The 11,456-nt window shown below is 38.5% G+C and overlaps 1 protein-coding gene across 1 annotated transcript in view; it reads left to right on the top strand.

The window, feature by feature from the left end:
• The first annotated feature begins 674 nt into the window (after positions 1 to 674).
• The window catches only part of RSRC1 (arginine and serine rich coiled-coil 1), a 438,117-nt gene continuing 427,335 nt past the window's right edge, over positions 675 to 11,456 (top strand). Inside the window, exon 1 of the mRNA XM_033203207.1 lies at positions 675 to 814. The gene's annotated coding sequence lies outside the window, so the exon portion shown is untranslated. The remainder of the gene's footprint in view (positions 815 to 11,456) is intronic.

Here is an 11,456-nt window from a genome sequence, read left to right as displayed (position 1 = left end):
TTTATTTATCTTTTTAGCTTTGCCTAAGCGTAAATGAGGAAAAAATAATTTTCATGTAAGGAAAAATAAGTTATGTAGTATGAGTTACAGAAAATGCTGAGTCTCTTTAATTTCTATTGGTTTAAATTAAAAAGCCCCACACACCTATAAATTTGATTTCTCCTTCAGAAGAAACCGCTCCCCGCCTCGCCTCAGGCAGCTTTCTCCCATTCCTCTACTAACCAGTTACTTTAATCTGAGAAACTAATTTGCACTCAACTTGTGAGTGCCTTCACCTTCAGGGCAGAAGAAACACCGACTTTTAATGCATTTTTGCAAATAAATCACTACAATTTAATCACACACGACTCTATACAGACACACTCCCATGATTTATTATCGTTGGGTGAGTTTCCCCCTCCCCCAGCATGAGATAACCAATTTTGTTTCGTGTAGGTGTCATAAACATAACTTCCTACGATGCAGATTTGTTTACTGATTACCCATGACGATAACGACGACTACTAAGACAATAACACTCTCCAGTCCCACCTTTATTGCTTTTGGTACCAATAAAATCAAAATAAACAGGCACGCAAAACAAACGCCAAACAAAAAATTGGCAGCGTTAAAATCTACTCCCTCGGCATTCCCAGAGCCTGGCAGCATCCATCGATGCACTCGATATCTCGGCTGAAGCTGCCTGGCGCTAGAACCAGGAAGGCGCTGAGCTTAAACTGAAGCAAGTTCGGTGTACGCCGGCGGCGCCCCGATCTAAAGAAACGTCTCGGGGGTCTGCGGCGCTTGCACGGAAGCGGAAGGTGTGAGCCCAAAGGTCTGGACCGAGGTGATGCCCACGACCAGGGCCTGGCGAGCGGCGTCCGTGGCTGCGGGGCTCCGAGGCCCTGCTCTGGCAAGAGGCGGCGTGGGGCCTGGCGCAGTTTGCGCTGGTCGGCTGAGGGGTGGGCGGCGGCCTCGCGGCGTGTGCAGTGTTAACGTGCGCATGCGTCCAGCACCTGGGAGGCCCCGGACTCCCTGGGTCAAGGCTGGTGGCTATAGGATGGGGTGGGTGGGTGGCCGCAGGCCTTCAGCTTGGCCCTCTGTCTTGAGGACGTGTCGGAGAGTTCGCCGACTCCTCCCCTCGCCCCCCATTCCTGGTTCTTCATCGCTGCTTTTGGGTTTCCTGGCTCATCTTGCAATATAAGCCTGGCGCTTCCTCACTAGCCAGGTAGGGTGGAGCAAGACGGAGGCTGGATTCTGGTGCCCTCTATCCCATCCACTCCGCTGTCCCTGCCTTAGATCCACCTCTTTCTGATTCCGCCCTACCCTTTCTGGCTCACACTGGCTTGCTGAGAGAGGTGGTGCAGGGTGAAATAGACGTTCCTTTCTTGAAGTATAAATATGCTTGCCTTAAACACACTATATATTCCCTTGACTTCTGTACTTGTGGCCATGTGACTAAGAGCATATGGCTTTGTTTACTTTTGCAAGATGTTATAATGCACCGTAAGGCATGTTGTCTGCTCTTGATTTTAGGTTAACCTTGACGTAATTTCTCTCAGAGGTTGTGTATCTTTAAATGCACACTGGAAACCTAAACAAAAAAATATTTTTTTCCCCTTCCAGAATTAACAGTAACCCAATTGTGTTCCAACTAACTAGGTAGTATATACATAAATTCAAATTTCTTTTGTTGTCACAAGAAAACATTCGAGCTGTCGTCTTTGAACTTAGATGTATTATAAAAGCTCTAAGTGAAGGAGGTAAGCAGAGTTCCCAGGTTTAAAATTTGGAGCAGGTGTGACAGTTGCAACCTTGGGGGAAACTAGGTATCCTTTAAGAGCCTCTCTAGTCTTAGAGTTTACAAATATTCACTTTCTTTGCAGGCAGAGATTTCATGCTAAATGATATAACACTTTATGTTTTTCAATAAGAGGGCTAAAAATGTCAGAATCTGAAAACGAGAAAAACAGCTGGCACCTTTTTGTTAATTGGCCTTGCCAACTCAACCAGTCTCACAAAGAGGGGTGTTACGAATTGGAAAAGTTCTTTGAAAGCGGGTTGTTATAGATCTATAGTTGTATTTCCTGCTTTCATTTCCAAGCCATTGGGGATAAATTCCTATGATTGATCATGCGTTTTTAAAAAGAAAGATGCTTGCAAGTTTTTAATTGTGATGGGAGAAGTGTTTTGACAGAAATCAGGCACCTGAACTTTACATTAAGATGTTTCTGTAAATTGATTTCCTCCTGTAGTCATTGCATGCCATGGCTTCAATTCTGTAGTGGGAGTAGTTGGGTGAGTTTTGCAACCATGAGGCTACAACCGGGAAGAACTAGAGTGAGAACAGGAAGCCAAGAGCTATAGGAGCTCTGTCCCATATTGTCTCTTTCACTTACAGATAGATTGAAAATTGTTAGCTTGTGGGACTCTAAAAGCCTGTGCTCCATTCATCATTCATTGCCCTTATCAGAAAGAACTATTAATGTGTCTTTCCATTCATTGCTCCTTACTGGTGGAGTTAAGTATAAAGAATTCTTCCTTACTAGGAGTATGTAATATAAATTGATTACCATGACTTGAATTGGCAAATGTATTTAATTACATGCTGATGACATAATGGAAATCTAGGGGTAAGTTTATGTCTGTGGTGGTGAGTAGGACTTCAGTACCTGTCATAGAGAAGACAATTTTGAGATCTACCTTGTGATTTGCTGTTAGTGTTCACTCCTTTTTGTGAATAAATGTTTGAAGTTAACTATAACAAAGAAATATGGTGACCTTTTGCTTTCTTTTATTGGGGTTAATTATATTTCAGTGTAATTTTTCTGAAATGTAAATATGTCACTTGAAATATTTATAGTTTTGTCACTGGTTTTTCAACCTTTTCTTGGTTTCTCTAAGGAAGGATTTATTTTAAGTTCTGGGGTACATGCGCAGGATGTGCAGGTTTGTTACATAGGTAAACGTGTGTCATGGTGGTTTGCTGCACCTAAATATTAATCCCAGAATGCGTTATCTATTTTTCCTGATGCTCTCCCTTCCCCTGTACCCCCACCACAGGCCCCATTGTGTGTTGTTCCCCTCCCAGGTCCATGTGTTCTCAGTGTTCAGCTCCCACTTATTAGTGAGAACATGTGGTGGTTGGTTTTCTCTTCCTGTGTTAGTTTGATGAGGATAATGGCTTCCAGCTCCATCCATATCCCTGCAAATGATGATCTTATTCTTTTTTTGTGGCTCCGTAATATTCCATGGTGTATATGTACCACATTTTCTTTATTCAGTCTATCAGCAGTGGGCATTTAGTTTGATTTTGTGTCTTTGCTATTGTGAATAATGCTGCAGTGAACATACACGTGCATGTGTCTTTATAATAGAATGATTTCTATTTCTTTGGGTATATACCCAGTAATGGATTGCTGGGTCAAATGGTATTTCTGGTTCTAGGTCTTTGGTGAATCACCACACAGGTGATTCCTCAAAGAATCACGCATTCTGGATGATTCCTGTGACATCATCTTCCACAGTGGTTGAACTAATTTACATTCTCACTCACAGTTTATTAATAAAAGTGTTCCTGTCTCTCCACAGCCTTGCCAGCATCTGTTGTTTTTTGACTTTTTTTTCTTTTTTTGAGATGGAGTCTTGCTCTGTCGCCAGGCTGGAGTGCAGTGGCGCATTCTCAGCTTACTGCAACCTCTGACTCCTTGGTTCAAGCAATTCTGCCTCAGCCTCCCGAGTAGCTGGGATTACAGGCACGCTTCACCACATGCAGCTAATTTTTGTATTTTTCGTAGAAACAGGGTTTCACCATGTTGGCCAGGATGGTCTCCATCTCCTGACATCGTGATCTGCCCCCCCTCAGCCTCCCAAAGTGCTGGGATTGCAGGTGTGAGCCACTGCGCCAGGCAGTTTCTTGACTTTTTAATAATTCCCATTCTGACTGGCATGAGATGGTATCTCATTGTGGTTTCGATTTGCTTTTCTCTGATGATCAGTGATGTTGACTTTTTTCTCATATGTTTGTTGGCCACATAAATGTCTTCTTTTGAGAAGTGTCTGTTCATGTTCTCTGCCCATTTTTTAATGGGATTGCTTTTTTTTCTTGTGAATTTGTTTAACTTCCTTATAGACTCTGGATATTAGACCTTTGTCAGTTGTATAGATTGCAAAAGTTTTCCCCTATAGATTGTGTGTTCGTTCTGATGATAGTTTCTTTTGCTGTGCAGAAACTCTTTAGTTTAATTAGAGCCCATTTTAATTTTTGTTTTTGTTGCAATTGCTTTTGATGCTTTTGCCAAGAAATCTTTGCCCGTGCCTGTGTCCTGTATGGTATTGCCTAGATTTTTTTCTACGGTTTTTCTAGTTTTGGGTTTTACATTTAAGTCTTTAATCTATCTTGAGTTAATTTTTGTATAAGGTATAAGGAAGGGGTCCACTTTCAATTTTCTACATATGGCTAGCCAGTTCTCCCAGCACCATTTATTAAATAGGGAGTCCTTTCCTCATTGCTTGTTTTTTGTCAGGGTTGTCAAAGATTGGATGGTTGTAGATGTGTGGTCTTATTTCTAAGTTCTCTATTTTGTTCCATTGGTCTATGTGTCTGTCTTTGTACCAGTACCATGCTGTTTTGGTTACTGTAGCCTTGTATAGTTTGAAGTCAGGTCCCGTGATGCCTCCAGCTTTGTTCTTTTTGCTGAGGATTGTCTTGGCTATATGGGCTCTTTTTTGGTTCCGTATGAATTTTGAAATAGTTTTTTTCTACTTCTGTGAAGAATGTTAATGGTAGTTTGATGGGAATAGCATTGAGTCTTTAGGTCATCTTGGGTGGTATGGCCATTTTCATGATATTGATTCTTCCTGTCTATGAGCATGGAATGTTTTTCCACTTCTTTGTGGTCCTCTCTAATTTCCTTGAGCAGTGGTTTGTAGTTCTCCTTGAAGAGGTCCTTCACTTCCCTTGTTAGCTGTATTCCTAGGTATTTTATTCTCTTTATAGCAGTTGTAAATGGGAGTTCATTCATGATTTGGCTCTCTGCTTGACTGTCATTGGTGTATAGGAATGCTAGTGATTTTTGCACATTGATTTTGTATCCTGAGACATTGCTGAAGTTGCTTATCAGCTTAAGAAGCTTTTGGGCTGAGATGATGAGGTTTTCTAGATATAGGATTATGTCATCTACAAAGACAATTTGACTTCCTGTCTTCCTATTCGAATGCCCTTTATTTTTTTCTCTTGCGTGATTGCTGTGGTCAGAGTTTTCAATACTATGTTGAATAGGAGTGGTGAGAGAGGACGTCCTTGTCTTGTGCTGGTTTTCAAGAATTCTTCCAGCTTTTTCTCATTCAGTATGATATTGGCTGTGGGTTTGTTGTAAATGGCTCTTGTTATTTTGAGGTATGTTCCAGAGAAGGATTTTTGTATCTTTCATTAACCTGTGTTAAATGTAATCAACCAGCCTTCTATTTTGGATAAATTATGTTGTTTGTAATTAGCACAAAGAAAAAATTTATACTGACCTTCTCCTGTTTTCTTTTTTTGGTCACCCCCAGGGCACATAGATTTGTGTCCCTTTTTTTCTACTTGTTTGTGCCTTACTCAGAGATGTAGTATAAAGGACAGAAATAGAGAATGGGAATGACTGTAGTATCTTAGAGCAGTGGTTCTCAAACATTTTAGTCTTAGGGTCTCTTTACACTCTGAAAGATTGTTAAGGACCCAATAAATTTCATTTATTTGGATCATATCTATAAATCTATAAATGTTTACCTTATTAATTAAAACAAAAGTTTGAAATCTTCATGAATTCACTTAATAACAATAAACCCAAAATGTGGTAACATAAATATCTTTGATATGAAAAATAACTGTATTTTCCAAAACAAACTTAGTGAGAATAGTGGCATTATTTTCCTTTTTTGCAAATTTCTAATGTCTGGTTTAATAGAAGATGGCTGGATTCTCATATCTGCTTCTTCAGTCCATTGAGATAAATTGTTTTAATTGAAGTTTAGAAAAAAATCTGGTTTTTACACAGATAAGTGTTTTAGTACCCCTTTCAAGTAATTATGTCTTTTGTATTACACCAAAAGTTGATTAAGTGTTAATTTCTTGAAGTTCTGTTTTAATATGGTTTTTGAAACCATATGGATGACCTTTGGTACTCCATTATGTTAAAATCTATTGGTCTGACTTACACTCTGAATGGATCTTTTACCCATGCGTGATTTTGTGACATTTTGCACTGGCCAATTGGAAAATATTGGCTCACTGAGTTAGGCATATCTTTCTAATGTTGACACACTTCATTATATATCAAAAATATACATTTGTTAATATCACTGATGATCTCAGAAGTTTTTAAGTATTCAGAAGCTGTTTTTCTCATGGTGGCAATACAAATTATCTAAAATTCGAATTTTTGCTTGTGAGCTTGAATTTTATCATCAGCAATGAATACTGTTTTCCTTGAAATGGAAGGATCCCTTCATTTTCAAGAAAAGGTATTCCAAATACTCAAGTCTGCATAGTTATAGTGAGTTTTTAAAATAAAATAATGTTTCATAATAAAAGCAGCTAATTCAAGTTGCAATTCAGTTACACAAATGCTTGTTCTTGAAATAACCAGCATTCTTCAATATATGGCAGAAGTTATATGTGTCTCTCATTTCATAACAATATTAAAAAGATGTGAATGTACTCAACAGTGGAAATTTAGTAAAATTTATGATTTTTACTGCTTTATTGAGGACATTCTTAATTGAAATTGCTTTTTTTTATTTTTTAATTTTTTACTGTGACTGTATGGCAGTGAAGGCTACAGTGACTACTAAGTATAATTTGGTGCCTCTGCTTTGATTTGTGCTAAGGTGCCAGCAGTTTTGTCCACTATTACTTTTGCACCATCAGTGCAAAAGTCAGCACAGTGAAAAAGGTAAATAATGTTTTTATATTACAGTGAATAAGTTTTGGCTTCTTGAGTACCCTGAAAGTTTTGTAGAGATCCCCAAGGGGCTACAGGCCTCATTTTGAAAATTGCTGGTACTAGAATGTAAGCTTCTATAGGGAAAGGATTTTTGTCTCTTGTTTATTGATGTATCGCTTACATGCTATCAGTCTGGGATGTCTTACCTATCTTCAGTATAAGATTACTTATATTTTGAATCTGGGTTGTCTGTTGTGATACTCTCCTTTTCATGGAGCACACTGTCAAGTAGCTTCATGAAAAGGGGAGAGTGTAGGGTGTAATTTTGGGACCTTACGTGTCTGAAAATGTCTTTATTCTAATCTCAAAGTAGAGCAGTGATTTGGCTGGATAGAGATTCTAGATTGAGATTCATTTTCTCAGCATTTTAAAGGCTAGTCTCCGTTGTTTTCTGTGTTGTGAAAACCCCTGTGCCTTTTATTGTGCTACCCATTTTTTTTTTTTTTTTCTGTAGAAATTTCTAAGATCTTCTCTATATTCCTGGTGTCTGAAGCTTTTATGAGATATACTGGGTGTATGTCTTTTTAGAAAAATCATTGTCCCAGGGACTTAGGGCAATTCGTCTTTCAATTCTGAAACTTTGAAACAAGGACTTACTGTGTTGCCTAGGCTAGAGTGCAGTAGGGCGATTGCAGCTCACTGCAGCCTGGACCTTTTGGGCTCAAGTGATCCTGCTGCCTCAGCACCTCCAAGTAGCTGGCACTACAGGTGTGCACCACCATGCTCAAATCAAAGCTGATTGTTTGTAGAGACAGAGGTTTCACCATGTTGCCTAGGCTAGTCTCAAACTCCTGGGCTCAAGCAATCCACTCACTTTGGCCTCCCAAAGTGCTGATTTTTTTTTTTTTTTTTTTTTTTTTGAGGCGGAGTCTCGCTCTGTCGCCCGGACTGGAGTGCAGTGGCCGGATCTCAGCTCACTGCAAGCTCCGCCTCCCGAGTTCACGCCATTCTCCTGCCTCAGCCTCCCGAGTAGCTGGGACTACAGGCGCCCGCCACTTCGCCCGGCTAGTTTTTTTTGTATTTTTAGTAGAGATGGGGGTTTCACCGTGTTAGCCAGGATGGTCTCGATCTCCTGACCTCGTGATCCGCCCGTCTCGGCCTCCCAAAGTGCTGGGATTACAGGCTTGAGCCACCGCGCCCGGCCCCCAAAGTGCTGATATTACAAATGTGAGCCACCATGTCTGACCTGGAAATTTAATTTTTGGGTAAGTTTTCTTCATCTCTTTTCTCCTGTTTTTTAAGACAGGATCTCGCCCTATCACCCAGGCTGGGGGTGCAATGGTGGGATTATAGCTCACTGCAACCTCGAACTCCTGGGGTCAAGGTGTCTTCCCATCTCAGTGTTCAGAGTAACTGGGACTACAGGCCTATACCATTATGCCGAGCTTTTCTGTTCTTTTTTTATAGAATGCATATCAGATGCATTTTGGACCTCCAGATTGATCCTCTTCTGTTTGTAAAATGTCTGTCTCTTTTTCTTTTTCTTTTTTTGAGTCCTTTAACCTCTTTTCCAACCTTATTGTTTTTGTTGTCTGTTTTTTTTAGACTGGGTCTCGCTCTGTCTCCCAGGCTGGAATGCAGTGGTACAATGTTGGCTCACTGTAGCCTTGCCCACTTGGGCTCTGGTGATCCTCCTGCCTCGGTCTCCTGAGTAGCTGGTACTACAAATATGCACCACCAAGGCTAGCTAATTTTTGTATTTTTTGTAAAGAACAGTTTTCACCATGTTGGCGGGGCTGGTCTCAAACTCCTGGACTCAAGCAATCTGTCTGCTTTGGCTGCCCAAAGTTCTGGGATTATAGGCGTCAGCCACGGTACCTGGCCTTTTGTGTGTGTGTGTGTGGTTTTTAAAACTGTCATTTGTTTACGTTTTCAGCTGTCTGTCCTGTTCTCCAAATGTTCCCCCTAGTCTTGTTTGCTGGATCATCCTCTCATATGCATCTGAGGATATTAGCTGTGATTTTTGTTCTTGAAGTTTTTTTCTGTATGTTCTGGTTTACTATCACTTGCTTATTTTCTTTCTGTTTTAGTTTCTGTCTTTTATGGTGAAGGCTTTCATCTTGTTTGATTATATTTTGTTGTATATTCAGCAAAAAGTTAACAGAAAACATGTCTACAGAAAAATGTTATAAATACAGTTGTAACCTGTATCTAAGGTTTGGACTTGTCAACTAGTAGGCTTCATTATAGGGTGATTGGGTAGGGGCCTGCCCTTTTTAGGGGGAACTCTCAAATACTTATATATCTTTTCTTAGGTGTTGTTCAGTTTTTGCAGCTATTCAAGAATCCTCTAATTGCCATTGTAGGAGATATGCTTGACTTCAGAATTCTTGGATCCAAGAACAAGAGGGCTGTGACTTTTCTATTTGATTGTAGACTTTAACTTAACCTCTTTTTTTTTTTTTTTGAGACGGGGTCTTGCTCTGTGGCCCAGGCTGGAGTGCAGTGGCGCGATCTTGGCTCACTGCAAGCTCCGCGGCCTCCCGGGTTCACAGCATTCTCCTGCCTCAGCCTCCCAAGTAGCTGGGACTGCAGGTGCCTGCCACCACGCCCAGGTAATTTTTTTGTATTTTTAGTAGAGATGGGGTTTCACTGTGTTAGCTAGGATGGCCTCGATATCCGGACCTCGTGATCTGCCCGCCTTCACCTCCCAAAGTGCTGGGATTACAGGCGTGAGCCACTGCACCTGGCCAACTTAATCTCTTTAACCTTTAGTTTAGCATTTCTGTCTTTTTTTTAACTGTGTCCTTGGACCTGGTGCTTCTTTGGTTCATTTTCCCCCCAAAATAAATCTTATCTCCTCTGGGGATTGGGGAAGAGTATCACCTGGCTGGATAGAATGGCGGGACTTGGGAACACTACTACATAAATTCAATCAATTTTTTTGTTTTTTAGCTTCGTGGCCTCATTGTGCCTGCTCTGGTATCTGATGTCTTAAATTCCTGATCCTTTCTGATTTTTGCTATGTGAATTTGCTTTTCTCTTGGAATTCTCTACAGTTGCCTGATAATAAGCTTTCTTACCTCTAAATCCTCCATGTGTTTTTCATTTGCCAAAAGTTTGTTGACATATCTCATGTTCCTGTTGTTTTCTAGTCTCTACCCTTTCAAATTTATATTTTTTAATTTCTTTAATCTTATTTTGGTATTTTTTGAAACAAGATAGCAAGATAGTAAAAGCTCATCTTAATTTAAATGGTTGTTTGTGTGTAACGAACATTCTTAAATGATTAAAGGTGAAAGCAAGAAAGGAATTAAAAGCCAAGAAATAAAAAAATTATTATTCAATTGTGTACATCTCTCTTAACATGGATATGTGTGTGTGTGTATAATATATACACATACATATGTGGATATCTATTTTATATATATAAAATGGATATATGTATATATTTTATGTATAAATGGGTATCATGTACATGTTTGAATTTATATGTATGTACAGATATACCTTATGTACATCTGTATTATGTTTGTATTTAAATGTATGTTTGTATTTACATATATAGATACATGTACATATTTATACTTTCATAATCATTTAAAGCTGGAAAGTATCATGGTAATCTTTTACCTATTGTAGTTTCATTTTTTAAATCAGGAAACTGGCTTAGATATGTTAGTGATTTACTGAAGGCTTCAAAACCAAGTCTTCCCAGTGTTTTGTTAAACTGTAAAAGCTTAGACATGTGAACAACTTGGAGGTTCAGAGCTACATTTAAAATCATTAATTCTGGCTTTAGGTAAATAACTTCAAGTTTTGATTTGAGTCCTAAGAGATTTTTTAAACTGGTATTGTATTGGAATCAGGGAGGGGCTGGCTCACCTGATGCTTCTGAAAGCAAAGCAGTAATTTAACATATTATAAGTTGGCACAAAAGTAATTGTGGCTTTTGCCATTACTTTTAATGGAATATAATTATTAAATATATAAATAATATAGAATTAATATATTAATGTTAATATATTAAATATATAGTTAATACTAAATATATATTATACAGGTATTTAAAATATATTAATGTTAAATATATAATATACATAATGTATATTTAATATATTAAATAGATAATACATACTTATATTTATATATCTAAATATATTCCATTAAAAGTCATGGCAAAAACTGCAATTACTTTTGCACCAACAAAAGTTGGTTTATAGTGATGGTATTTAACTTATTTTGAATAAATATTAAAGATGATATGAGCTTTTATTTATCTTAAGTGACTACAATGAATGGATCTTGTTTTTATATGACTTTGAAAGATAACTAATAACTATTTTAATAAAAAATAGTATTGCATATGAGAATCTAAAGATTAAAGTAAGACAACTAAGCTTCTTGTCAGCTAAGTTAATTCCTAAATATGAAAGCCTTAGGTTCTATTTGTTTTTTCTGTTCTATACTAAATATCCGTGTTACCATAACTATATAGAAATAGTTTGAAAAATTATATTTTATATTATGAAAATTATATTTCATCACTTA

The sequence above is a fragment of the Trachypithecus francoisi genome, unplaced genomic scaffold (assembly GCF_009764315.1).
Source record: "Trachypithecus francoisi isolate TF-2019V2 unplaced genomic scaffold, Tfra_2.0 Lachesis_group0, whole genome shotgun sequence".
NCBI classification, from domain to species: Eukaryota; Metazoa; Chordata; class Mammalia; order Primates; family Cercopithecidae; genus Trachypithecus; species Trachypithecus francoisi.
The sequence above is the reverse complement of the archived record's forward strand: the minus strand, read 5'-3'. Positions and strand labels throughout refer to the sequence as shown.